This window comes from Apium graveolens, chromosome 2 (genome assembly GCF_009905375.1).
Source record: "Apium graveolens cultivar Ventura chromosome 2, ASM990537v1, whole genome shotgun sequence".
In the NCBI taxonomy this organism is placed as follows: Eukaryota; Viridiplantae; Streptophyta; class Magnoliopsida; order Apiales; family Apiaceae; genus Apium; species Apium graveolens.
Window position 1 is genome coordinate 15,216,905 of NC_133648.1, and position 12,522 is coordinate 15,229,426.

At 36.2% G+C, this 12,522-nt stretch overlaps 1 non-coding gene across 1 annotated transcript; it reads left to right on the forward strand.

The window, feature by feature from the left end:
• Window positions 1-4,740: 4,740 nt before the first annotated feature.
• Window positions 4,741-4,847, forward strand: LOC141710003 (small nucleolar RNA R71). The gene has a single exon (XR_012570547.1). It is a non-coding gene; the product is annotated as a small nucleolar RNA R71 (small nucleolar RNA).
• The last annotated feature ends 7,675 nt before the right edge of the window (window positions 4,848-12,522 follow it).

Below are 12,522 nucleotides of genomic sequence, written 5' to 3' on the forward strand. Positions count from 1 at the left end.
AAGACAAATAACGAATTGGGGTTTTATTAAACTAAGAGATTATACTAAATAACATTAACTAAGAGAATTAAGGTTGAATTACTATATATGACAAACATAGGAATCTAACTTCATTACTACTTCATTAAATAGCCTTTTCGTTCTTAACCTTAACATGTGATAATGATGACACTAATCAGATAACACGAAACTGATAAACGCCAACTTTCGTTGCACGAGTACCATTCTACCAGACATCCGCAAAAGAGATAGAAGTTGAATAGGCACCAATTATATTAAGACCCTGTATGTCTATAGAATTTGACAACATAACGGTTTAAGCACAAGTTATCTATCTTTATTACACAGGGCAAGTAAAACGGTTAGAGTTACCTACGAATCAAGCATACACATACATGAACCTATGCTAGCATGGCAAGTTCTAAACCTCTATATTCACTGTCGCTTCAATAGAGATTAACATACTATCTTATATGTTAGTTACACACATAAGACGAATAAGCACAACCAATAGTAGGATATCAATTAATCACCACACACCAAGATATCGAAATAAATTAACTATTGAATTTCATAAGTAAATCCACTAGAACCCCATGACAACGATTAGCCCATAATCGAACTCATCGTCACCATGGGTTCCAATGAAAGCATGGTATAAAACAAGGTCTTAATAAACTGAATAATGATTAAAATATGAATAAACGAGATCTAGGTTCAACAAGAACGAAAACGAGCATCCAAAGTTACAACTAATTCAAAGAATCAGGAGTTGAAAACAAGATCTTCTTTTTGAGAATTGTTCTGTGGTTCTAGGTATTCTCCTTGGTATCCCAATCTTCCCGGATGATGAAAACCCTTTTTTTAAGTATATATACGCCCGTAGTGGACCTGGACCCTTAAAATCGTCAAATTCCACTCAAAAAAGGCTTTTTCAGCAAAATCAGCGACCAGCCGCGCCCTGAGCGGCCGCTCAGCTCTCCTGAGCGGGCGCTCTGCTCCCGGGCGGCCGCTCAGCTCTGCTGAGCCGGCGCTCAGCTACTGTCTGAAAAAATTTCTGATGAATCTTGTTTTGGCCATAACTTGAGTTCTACTCGTAAGAATTAGGCGATTCAACTGCCCACGCGAAGCTAACAAGATTTTCTACAACTTGAAAATGGCCTTGGCTTCCAATTCTGATCACTTTTTATCATATTTCCTTTAAAATCTCTTTTCTTCATATAACTGATACCTGAAATGCAATAACACAAAATCACATCAAAATACCAACAACTTGAGTCCAAAACACCAATTTAAGCTTGTAATGAAGCATTCCAAGTGGATATAAAATCCACTTATCACACCCCCAAACTTGAATCGATGCTTGTCCTCAAGCATAAACAGACTCAAAACTACAAAACAAACCTAATGCATGAATGCAACTACGTAAATGCAACTAAATTATAATGCAATTGATCCCCTCAGAATAACCATAACCAAATGAATAAGCCAATGCCTCTAAGAATGCAATGACTTTAAATTGAGCTCGAATAAATCCCACAAACCAACTCACAAACCAGAAATGTACGTGTGTGGAATGCTTAATAGATATCTCTCGATACTAGATTAATAACCATAACTTATCTATCATCAAAATAATCAAAAGTTTATACACAGAATAGACAATAAACGCATTATGACTCACAACACCTCCTTTATACTAGAGTTATACAAGGATTCACACTATTATTGAACCCATAGCAAAGATGCTTATTTGACCATGCAATGAATGAGGTCCCAAAAGACTTATGCAATAATACCCATGTAGCGAACGTTTGGGTTAGCGGATCCCAGACTATAAAAGCCTTAGGTCACTAGGCACAAAGTCCCCTAGAACTTAATAACTCGAGTATTAAAGAGCTCACTCTTGATCAATTATGCATAAACACATACTTTTTTTTCTCTTTTTTCTTTTTTTTTCTTTTTCTTTTCAATAATTTCTGAATGAGTGCATTTCGCTCCATCTCATTCAACCCTAGACTACTCATAAAAATATGAGCCGGCTACTAGCCATTTGACGCCTAGCCTTACAACAACTAGCAATGAAATCCAAGTTTTCTCCAAATAAAAAAAATCTGTATTTTTACATCATTACGAGAATATCACAAATTATAAATATAACAAAGTCATCAAATCTCAACAACAAACAAATATGATCATGATCTAGATCAAAAGCAACCCTATAAGACTTTGTGAAAATATTTGTTTCTGGCATGCAAATCAATTCATTAAGACTTAAACATCCCTCTATTCGTCATCACCACACTGAAATCAACATCAACTTATCAAATATCATAGTTCATCTTAAGGGATCATGCTAAATATGCATGCAAATGCAACTATATGAAATCACATAAAAACAACAAATATGTCGTAAATGAACAATCATGCAAAAATATGAATGAACTACAACTAAACATGCAATATGAATCTATATGAATCTATATGGACACACACTACTAATCCTTACATTATCACCCCCAAACTTAAAATTTTCAATATCCTCATTGAAGGTAATAATAAGGATTTCAGGCATACCTAGTTAGCGGGAGAGTCACCCTCGTCGGGTGGAGGATCAGGTGGCCAATCAATCTCGCCACCAGTGTCTCAGAAAATAGTACCGCAAGCGTGTGTCAAATATTCTGCAAAATGATGGTGAATGTCGTGCATGGCCTCCATACGCCTAGTCACTCTTCTATACTGCGCATCCCCAACACCAGTCCTATCAACTGTCTAAGGCGCATGAGAAGAACCCTCTGTAGGCATTGGAAGATCTGTCCAGCCACTCTTTACATCATCAAAAATATATCCCAATCCCTTATCATGTGGTGCACCTAAGAATGCATAACTCAAGTGATCGGGTAGTGGGTTGAGCTCAAGTGTGGGAGCATCTTCAATAGACGGCTCGAGATCTCACTGAGAAATTTTCAGCTCTGCTAACCCAATAGAATCGAATGGCATATCCAACTTCTTCTCCTACGGAGGTGCATTCAAAATTTGCAGTTGCTCTACTCCTCCTTCATCTTCAAAAACTGAGTCGACCCGCTCTATTTTAAAGCACTCTTCTTTTTCTATGGGTAACATTATTGCCTTGAAACATTAAAAGTGACCTTCTGATCATAAACCTTCATCGAAAGCTCTCCTTTTTGTACATCAATCATAGTTCGGCCTGTAGCCAAGAATGGTCTTCCCAAGATGATGGGAATCTTCTTATCTTCCTTGAAATCAAGAATTACAAAGTCATCAGGGAAGAAGAGTTTATCCACCTTGACCAAGACATCCTCCACTATACCTCGTGGATAAACGATGAAACGATCAGCTAGTTACAATGACATGTATGTTGGTTTTGGATCAGGAAGACCAAGCTTATTGAAGATAGATAAGGGCATCAGATTGATGCTAGCTCCTAAATCACATAAACACTTATCAAACGACAAGTTTCCGATGGTGCAAGGAATAGTGAAGCTTCCAGGATCTTTAAGCTTTGGAGGCAACTTCTGTTGCAGCACAACACTGCATTCCTCCGTTAGAGCAACTGTCTCTAAGTCATCGAGCTTCACTTTCAGAGAGAGAATACCTTTCATAAACCTCGCATAGCTAGGCATCTGTTCAAGAGCTTCAACGAAAGGTATGTTGATATGAAGTTTCTTGAACACCTCCAGAAACTTAGCAAATTGCTTATCCAGCTTTTTCTTCTGCAGCCTCTTAGGAACAGGAGGTGGAGGATAGATCTATTTCTCCCCTGTATTACCCTCAGGAGGAGTGTGTTCCCCAGTAGTCTTCCTTGGTTCTACCTCTGCTTCCTTCTGCACTTCTTCTTCAGCCAAAACTTCAGATTCTGGACCTTGTGACTTTTCAGGTTCTTTATCTTGCTAAATTTGGGGGCTTGTAACCTTTCCAGACCTTAAGCTGATGGCGTTGACCTGTTCTTCAACTTCCCTCTTGCCTGGATTGGCTTCTGTATCACTAGGAAGCATTCCCGTTGGCCGATTCAATAAGGCATTAGCAATTTGCCCTATTTGGTTCTCTAGAGTCTTCATAGAAATAGCCTGGCTTTGGCATATAAGAGCCTGGTTTTTGCACATAAGCCGCAACTCCTCCAATTCTGATTTTTCATTCGAAGATAGACCTGCATCATGATTTTGTTGTTGAATTTGGAGTTGTTGTTTTGGTGCAATTTGTTGCTGAAAACCAGGAGGGTTGAATAGCTTATTTCCAAACTGCTGGAACGGCTGTTGTATCGCATTCTGATTGTTGCTCCAGCTGAAGTTAGGATGATTCCAGTTGTTAGGATGATAAGTGTCTGGAACTGGTTGCTGCGATCTCTGAAAGTTGCTCACAAACTGAGCTGAGTCACTAGATATAGCGCATTGCTCCATCGCATGCGGACGAGCACACAGCTCACAAACACTAATTATCTGTTTAACACCATAGTTAGCCAGAGAATCGATCTTCATAGACAATGCCTTTAGTTGAGCAGTGATAGTCGTAGCTGTATCTACCTCAAGAACTCCTGTTACCTTGCTCTGTGGCAATCTCTGGGTTGGATACTGATATTCATTAGCAGCCATCAGTTCAATTAGATCATAAGCTTCCTCATAGCTCTTTGCCCATAATGCTCCTCCTGCTGCTGCATCGAGTATGGGTCTGGACTGTGCTCCCAACCTATTGTAAAAACAAGTGTTGATCATCCAATCAGGAATTCCATGATGAGGACACTTCCTAAACATCTCCTTGTAGTGCTCCCAAGCTTCATATAAAGATTCTCCTGATTGCTGCGCAAATTGAGTAAGAGCATTCCTGATTGTAGCTGTCTTCGCCATAGGGAAGAATTTAGTAAGAAACTTCTGAGCAAGATCTTCCCAAATAGTAATCGAACCAGCTGGTAGAGAGTGTAACCAGCTCTTAGCCTTGTCCCTCAAAGAGAATGGGAACAGTCTCAGCTTCACGGCATCTTCAGAAACACCGTTGAACCTGAAGGTGTCGCAGATCTCTATGAAATCCCTAATGTGTGTATTGGGATCTTCCGTTGGAGAACCCCCAAACTGGACTGAAGTCTGTACCCATTGAATTATGCCAGACTTGATCTCAAAGGTATTAGCTGTGATAGTTGGCGGGATAATTCTAGATTGAATGTCATTGATCTTGGGTTGAGAAAAATCCATCAAGGCTTTCGTTCGTGCTGTTGGATCTCCCATTTTAATGAGTACCTGAAACACAAACAAATAAATCGTGAAAGTAAAAGAATCCGAGTCAGTGAACTTTAATGACCACTGATGACAAGCACATAAATTAAAAATTAACACCGAGTCCCCGGCAGCGGCGCCAAAAACTTGTTAGGGAGAAAACACGCGCTAAATTACATCTAAGTATACGCGTTCGCAAATAGTATAAGATATAAATCAGATTCGTTCCCATAGAGACTGGTTTAGGTTAATTTCAATTTATGCACCTATGCAACAATGTATGGCTATCGTTTAATGCTAAGACAAATAACAAATTGGGTTTTTATTAAACAAAGAGATTATACTAAATAACATTAACTAAGAGAATTGAGGTTGAATTACTATATATGACAAACATGGGATTCTAACTTCATTACTACTTCATTCAATAGCCTTTTCATTCTTAACCTTAGCATGTAATGGGGATGACACTAATCAAATAACACGAAACTGATAAACACCAACTTTCGTTGCACGAGTACCATTCTACTAGACATCCACAAAAGAGATTAGAAGCTGAATATGCACCGTTTATATTGAGACCCTATATGTCTATAGAATTTGACAACATAACGGTTTAAGCACAAGTTATCTATCTTGATTACACAGGGTAAGTAAAACGGTTAGAGTTACCTACGAATCATGCTTACACATACATGAACCTATGCTAGCATGGCAAGTTCTAAATCTCTATATTCACTATCGTTTCAATAGAGATTAACACGCTATCTTATATGTTAGCTACGCATAAAAGACGAATAAACACAACCAATACTATGATATCAATCAATCACCACACACCAAGATATCGAAACAAATTAACTATTGAAATTCATAAGTAAATCCGCTAGAACCCATAGAACTCATCGACACCATGGGTTCCAATGAAAGCATGGTATAAAACAAGGTCTTAATAAACTGAATAATGATTAAAATACGAATAAACGAGATCTAGGTTCAACAAGAACGAAAACGAGCATCCAAAGTTACAACTAATTCAAATAATCACTAGTTGAAAATCAGATCTTCTTTTTCTAGGTTGTTCAATGCTTCTAGGTCTTTTCCTTGGTATCCCAATCTTCCCGGATGATGAAAACACTTTTTTTAAGTATATATAAGCCCCTAGTGGACCTGGACCCTTAAAATCGTCAAATTCCACTCAAAAAAGGCTTTTTCAGCAAAATTAGCGACCAGCCGTGCCCTGAGCGGCCGCTCAGCTCTCCTGAGCGGGCGCTCAGCTCCTGGGCGGCCGCTCAGCTCTGCTGAGGGCGCTCAGCTACTGTTTGGAAAAATTTCTGATGAATCTTGTTTTGGCCATAACTTGAGTTCTACTCGTCAGAATTAGGCGATTTAACTGCCCACGCGAAGCTAACGAGATTCTCTAAAACTTGACAATGGCCTTGGCTTCAAATTCTGATCACTTTTTATCATATTTCTTTTAAAAGCTCTTTTCTTCATATAAATGATACCTGAAATGCAATAACACAAAAACACATCAAAATACCAACAACTTGAGTCCAAAACACCAATTTAAGCTTGTAATGAAGCATTCCAAGTGGATATAAAATCCACTTATCAATTTCTGGAAGCTACAGATCCAGAATACCTTGACAAAATTAATGAAGGACCATATAAGCCTACCAAGCTCTCTGTTGCAGTTGTTAATCAACCAGCAAAAACCATACCAAAGGGGAGAGGTGAATACACACCTGAAGATATCTCATCTATTTCCAAGGATGCAAGGGTAAGGCATTTGCTGCATGGTGCAATTGATAATGTCATGTCAAACAGGGTAATTGGATGCAAGACTGCAAAGGAGATATGGGATGCTTTGGAGATAAGATTCCAGGGAACTGATGCAATCAAAAAGAACAGGAGGACTATACTCACTCAAGAGTATGAGCACTTTGACTCAAAAGCTGATGAGTCATTAACTGATTTATATGACATGTTTGTCAAACTCTTGAATGATCTATCACTGGTGGACAAGGAATATGATCTTGAAGATTTCAATCTAAAATTCCTTTTAGCTCTTCCTGAAAATTGGGATTTGAAGTCTACTACCGTAAGAGACAACTATGACCTTACTCAAACTACTCTTGATGAAATTTATGGTATGTTCAAGACTTATGAACTTGAGATGGATCAAAGGAGCAAGAGGCATGGAAGAAAGTCAAGGACATTTGCTCTTAAAGCTGAGGAGGAGTCTCCTAAAGAAGGGCAAATGAAAGGCCCTCATCATAAAGTGAGATTCATAGTCATCAAATTCTGATGATGATGATTAAGAAACTGAAAGTTTATCTGAAGTTGATGTTGATGCAGAGATGATGCAACTGTGTGTTCTTATGGTGAAGGGTATCACAAAGATAGCCTACAAGAAATTCAAAAAGGGCAAGAAGTTTTCCAGGAAAGGTGGAAGCTCTGATAAGAAAGGGTTCAGAAAGTCTGAAGGCAAAGGAGGAAAGTCTGACAGAGGAGACAACTCAAATGTCAAATGCTACAATTATGGTGAAAGAGGCCACATGTCTCCTGACTGCAAGAAAGGAAAAAGTGAATAAGGCAAGGCACTCGTCATAAAGAAGAAAAGCTGGACAGACACTTCAGATTCTGAAGATGAGGTGAACTATGCCTTGATGGAAAATGTCGATAGCAATACTGACACTGGTGAATTGAAGGTACCTCAAACAACCTTTGCTTTTCATACTGATGATATTACTGAGCTGAGATTATACCTTAAAACTATGTTCATTAGTTTTAGAGATCAGACTTTAACATGTGAAATTTTAACATCTGAAGGTCTTGCTCTTAAAAACAGAAATGAGTATTTAGAAAATGAGTTAGTTTTTCTTCATCAAACTAAGAAAGAAAGAGATGAGGCTTTGTATGTTAGAGATGAAGTGCTAAAATTAAATGAATCTCTAAAAACTGATTTTGAAAAGGAAAGAGAGATCATCAGAACTTGGAGTAACTTTGGAAGAATAACTCAGAATTTACTAAGTAGGGGAAACTGGAAAGAGGGCTTAGGTTATGGAGATGATAAAAGTGAGAAAGGAACTGTGTAAATTGAGCCAATTATTGTTAAACAGACTGCTAAGCCAAAGATAAATCCTGTTAAATTTGTAGCAAAAACTGTAATGTCTGATTCTGAAAAGATGAAAGATTCTAAGATAGAAGTAAAAGAAAAGTCAACTTCTGACAAATTAAAACAGGATAAACCAGCTGAAGTAAACATAGGCTTAATGACCAAGAAGCAGCTTAAGCATAAGCTGAAAGAGATTAGAAATGTAAACAAAGTAAAGGAAGCTAGGAAAAATAGGAATGAAAAGGAAGGTGTGAATAAAAGCAATAATTATATGCCTGTTCCTAATGCTCCTAGAAAGAAATGTTACAACTGTGGAAACTCTAACCATCTTGCTTCTTTTTGCAGGACAAATAAATATATAAACTCTTTACCTCCTAAATCAGGAGTTAAGAGTCAGTATGTTACGTTTAAACCACAAAATCCTTTGTTTCATTATGGTAGTTTATGGCATTCCATTTATACTTGTAAGGAATATCATAGTTTGTACAATGATTATTATCAAATAAAACCTTCTTTGAAGAAAGTTAGTGAAATTCCTTCTAGTGTAAATTCTGATGAAAAGCCTGACTTAAAGTCTGATAAACAGCATGTTAGCATAAACTCTGAAATTAAATACATTGCAAATGCTAACAAACTTAAAAAGGCCAAATGTTCCAAGCAAGTATGGATCCTTAAAAATAACCAATAGTGGTCTTTGTGATTGCAGGGCAACATGAAAAACATCATAGTTCTCGATAGTCACTACACCATAAAATGCCTATTGTAACACCAAAAAAATATTGCATTAGGGGGTAAATATGTTTCTCTTTCCCCACTTTTAAGCTAAGGTAACATCTTCTTAAAGATAGGTTTTTCCATGTTGCCTTAGGGGTCTACGGTAACATCTTTGGTGCCTAAGGCAACATCGTGTTTTAACTTGTTTATATGTTACCTTAGCTTGCTAATGCAATAGAAAGAGAGATCAGTTGTAACTTATTTTTTATGTTACCTTAGATTTTTAAAATGTTTTTAAATAGTGGGCCCCACGGTGGGACCCACTAGCTGACATGGCAAGTGTGGGCCCCACAGTGCTGAGTTGTCGTGATAACGTGGCAAGTAGGCCCATAGAACCTAATGTAACACTTTGAGAAGCTGTTGTAACATTATAACTAGCCTAATAAAACATTTTAAACATAATATGCAATAGTTTAGGAGGTTATTGTAACACTTTAGCACAAACAAATTGAAATGCATATTCTGTAAACTGAAGAATCCCAATTATACAATTTCATAATTACAAAATAATGCATCCAACCTAAAAATTAAACATCCAAATATACAACCAAATTAAATATCCAAACAAACTATAATCACTACTAGTATGTCTCTGAAAGATGACTTTTTTATTTTCTTGAGCAGATCATAGCCTGTCATATTCCAGGCATACAATATTATGTAATAATAAGATTTACTGCCATTTCCTGAAATCAAGAAAACCAAGTTTTAACGATCCAGAAGTTCATATAACTGAGCCATTTTAAAGTTGCAGCTTTAAACAGATGAAATGAGTACCTGTTAAATTATTGGAGATGTAAATGCTCTGTTGGGACTGATTTGTTTATAATCTTCATGCAATTCAAGAACTTCTAAAGCTTTACTACTAGAATCAACTGCAGTAACTGCCATAAAAAACAATCAGAACCAAAAAATCTAAACTAATGATATAAATCTAATCTTTTCTATTTAACTTGAAAGTAATAACAATTCCAATGTAAAGTAATAACTGAGCCCTTTTGAAGTTGCATTACAAGAGCTATCAAGCATTTGTCCTAAATGATTCCACCTCCTGTGTACTGAAAGTATCTGTCACATGGTTACGTATCTGGAAAATATCAGGCTACATGTTTGTGAAATTATCAGAATACTACATAATTCTAATGACAGGATTGCTGTGACGATATATATCTGAAGGAAGAGTGTGCTTAGATGTAGTGTATCCAAATTATCCTAAATATACTTGCATGAACATAAAAAAAGAAACCAACAAATAAAGACAAGTGTAAAGACCTGTAAACTGGTGAAACTTGGTAATGACGATGCAAAAATACATGACCAAACCTGTGCACCTGAAATATAACCTTTTTGTTATTGATGGCAATATCCCGACTTGCTTTCACCACCCTTTCCCTTTTATCATTCTAAAAAGTTGTATAGATTAATTAGTAAAAACCTTGATGGTATACATGAAGGATAGATATGTTTGAACTTCAAACAATCTCTCAATAAACATTCATACTGTATGAACAATTGTGTTATAGTGGCACAATGCTAAAAAGTCTGAATATAACACTATCAATAAAATGGAGGAAAATAGAAACATGCTAAACTTATAACAGAAGGGTCTAAGTTATGATCAATTTGGGTTGAACAAATAGTCTAATAATATACTCAAGAGTCTCAACCCATTTACCTTAACAATAGCATAAAGCAAGTAGTTTTCCATAACTTTTAAGTTTGAATATACCTTCTGCAGCCCAGTATTAGAACAAAAGAGTACTAGAGTCGTAGTAAGTGGCACACCAGAATAGGCAAGCCAATTAATATCGAGCACATTTGATCCCTAAAAATAAAATTGGAGAATAGATCAGATTATCTTTTAGTAAAAAAGTTGTTAATATGAGTTGAATAATAGAAAATTAATAAAATCGAGACTTTTCTACCTGCAAATAACCAGTTTCGGTGTGCATGTATGTGTAAAAGATAGCAAAAGGTGCATGACATACCTCTGAAAATATATCAAAAGTTTTTGCTTGGTACAGAGCCTCTGTTTGCTGAGTTTTAAGTATTGTGAGTGCATACCCCATATCCCAGCCACCACAGTCACACTTCCCACCAGAAATCCATCTATCAATAAGACTAGAAGGACAACTATATTTTGATCTTGGAATTCCATAAAAACTATCAAGGATTATAATGTATATACTCGTAGAGCAATAAACATCTCTGATAAAAATATACAAAGTATAAAAATATAAAAAGTATAAAAGCATCTCTATTTTTTACAAAAATGGCCTATATAAAGACAGATACTTTTCATCACAAATTACTAATTACCACAGACTTTATTATCACAAGTTACTGATTATCCCAGCACATGTAAAATACTTGTACATAGAAAGTCTAATGCATTCTAACCAGTTTTGGGGGAAGTGAACTAATATTATTGTCGGTAAGATCCAGTTCCACGAGATAAGTAAGATGTTTAAAACCCTACATTGCCATCAGAAAAACACATTAACAATTGAAAACTTTTGCAGCGAACCAGAACAGGTAAGTAGTACTATACTCATGTCAAACCATTATAGTTAATATTATCATGTCTTTAGTTACTTGAAGGCAAATAGACAGTGATGAATGGAAAGTCAAATCATCATTATATTTTACTTGGGTTTTAATATACAAGTTAAAAACAAACAACAATTTATATATTAGAAACGTGAGTTGTCATTTCTGAGCCTTTCATTAGTATCAGCACCCCGTTTACCAACACGTCATAAATTTGTAGTGAGAGATATTACGATACTCAACTAAGGCTTCTGGAAATAACAGTCAACAAGATGTTTTACTCATAATATGTCAAATTGCATGCAGTTACTTTATAACGGTAAAGTGGATTATGCTTAAAACTTAAGACTTAAGAGCTGAGGTGGAAATGCAATCACATTGGCTATAGATGGATACCCTGAGAGAAGATTATACATATATGAAACAGTTCTGCAAAATTCATAAAAAGTAAAAATGAGTCAAATAACTGATGTACCTGCTTAGCAAATCAAACGCCACAACCAAGCAAAATTCTACCAGCAATAAGCATGGTAATTTATAGATCAAATATCAATGAAACTAACAATTCAAAAGAATATGTGAGAAGAAAGACAGAAGCAAGAATAAGGTATGAAAGACGCCTAATTTGCAAAGTTTTTTACAAAATTAAGTTTAATATGAGTTATGTTGTAACCTTTTACTTATATGTCCAATAAAGATGGAAGCCAAAATAAAGATGCAGACTTCAACGATCACAAGTCTCTAACCTTCTTTTGCAACTAAGATACTGATGTGATTAAAAAAGTGTACCACGACTCTCTACACTTTAGGAAACCATCGTTATATAAGTGAGTATTGACATGTTGCAAGCTA